A 1,991-nucleotide genomic window follows, 5' to 3' on the forward strand; every position below is an offset into this window, starting at 1 on the left:
AAATGCAATGCCAATCAAAATCCCCATGACATTTTTCACAGAATTGGAAAAAACCATCCTAAGATTCATATGGAAGCACAAAAGACCTCAGATAGCCAAAACAACCCTGAGCACTAAGTACAATGCCGGGGGGGATTAGTATAGCAGATATTAAATTGTATTACATAGTTATAGTCATAAAAACAACATGGTACTGGCACAAAAAGACCCATAGATCAATGGAACAAAACTGAAGACCCAAATATGAGTATATTCAATTTCAGCCACATGATATTTGACAAAGACACCAAGAATAATCACTGGAGGAAAGACAGCATGTTCAGCAAATGCTGCAGGCAAAACTGCAGATATTAAATTGTATTACATAGTTATAGTCATAAAAACAACATGGTACTGGCACAAAAAGACCCATAGATCAATGGAACAAAACTGAAGACCCAAATATGAGTATATTCAATTTCAGCCACATGATATTTGACAAAGACACCAAGAATAATCACTGGAGGAAAGACAGCATGTTCAGCAAATGCTGCAGGCAAAACTGGATCTCCATCTGTAGAAGAATGAAACTAAACCCCTATTTTTCACCTTGCACAAAAGTCAGTTCCAAATGGATCAAAGACCTGAATGTGAAGCCTGAAACTCAGAAACTGGTAGAAGAAAACATTGGCAATAACCTACAAGTTGTAGGTGTAGGAAAGGATTTTCTAAACCGGACATCAACTGCCTGGGAAACAAGGGCTACAAGTTGTAGGTGTAGGAAAGGATTTTCTAAACTGGACATCAACTGCCTGGGAAACAAGGTCAAGAAACAACAAATGGGACCTCATTAAACTAAAAAGCTTCTGTGCATCAACAGAAGGAACCAAGGAAGTGCAGACAAAACCCAGAGAATAGGAGAAAATCTTCACCAGCGACACATCTGACAGAGGTTTAACATCCAGAATATATAACAAACTCAAAAAACAAAGAATCAAGAAAGGACGTAACTCAATTAAAGGATGGGCTAAGGAACTGAACAGAGAGTTCTCCAAAGAAGAAATAAAGATAGCTAAAAAGCATCTTAAAAGGTGTTCAACATCATTAGCAATTAGGGAAATGCTAATTAAAACCACTTTAAGATTTTATCTTACCCCAGTCAGATTTGCTAAGATCAAGAGAACAAATAATACCAAATGTTGGAGAGAATGTGGGGGAAGGGGAATGCTCATCCACTGCTGGTGGGGATGCAAACTTGTCTGCCCCCTATGGAAAGCAGTATGGAGATCTCTTAAATAACTACAAATGAACCTATCACTTGACCCAGTTATACCATTCCTTGGCATATACCCAAAGAATTCATCCTATTGCAGAGACACTTGTACATCCATGTTTGTTGCTGCTCTTTCACAATAGCTACAAGTTGGAAGCAACCTAAGTGTGCCTCAGCTGAGGAGTGGATAGTGAAAATGTGGTTCATTTATACGATGGAGTTTTACTCAGCAGTAAAGAAAGATGAAATCATGAAATTTGCAGGTAAATGGATGGAACTAGAAACTGTTATACTAAGTGAAGTAACACAATCTCAGAAAAAAATCGACATATGTTCTCCCTCATATGTGAATCCTAGCACCAAATCCTCATAAGTGACTATGTATCCAGACATAACTACAGGAACCAGGATAATGAAAAGGAACCAGGGAGTAAAGGAAAAGAAAGAATCTGAAAGAGAAGAACAGCAGGAAATGTTGTTAATAAGGGATATATGCATAAAAATGGCATTAATTTAGGGGAGGGGGGAGGGAAGGTTATACAAGGAACCTAGGGGATAGAGAGAAAGAAGATCAAGAGAGGTGGGACCATAGGAGAAGGGTATTATTAAGGGAGAAAGGGGAAAAATGGGGAAACCATGGTGGAAGGGTTAGACGATGTGAGAGACTAATAATGCCTAGCTAGTTTTAGAAAACCAGAGGTAACCACATTAGGCCAATAACCTATTGACAAATTATACG

This window comes from Nannospalax galili, unplaced genomic scaffold (genome assembly GCF_000622305.1).
Source record: "Nannospalax galili isolate Female #2095 unplaced genomic scaffold, S.galili_v1.0 scaffold351, whole genome shotgun sequence".
Lineage (NCBI taxonomy): Eukaryota > Metazoa > Chordata > Mammalia > Rodentia > Spalacidae > Nannospalax > Nannospalax galili.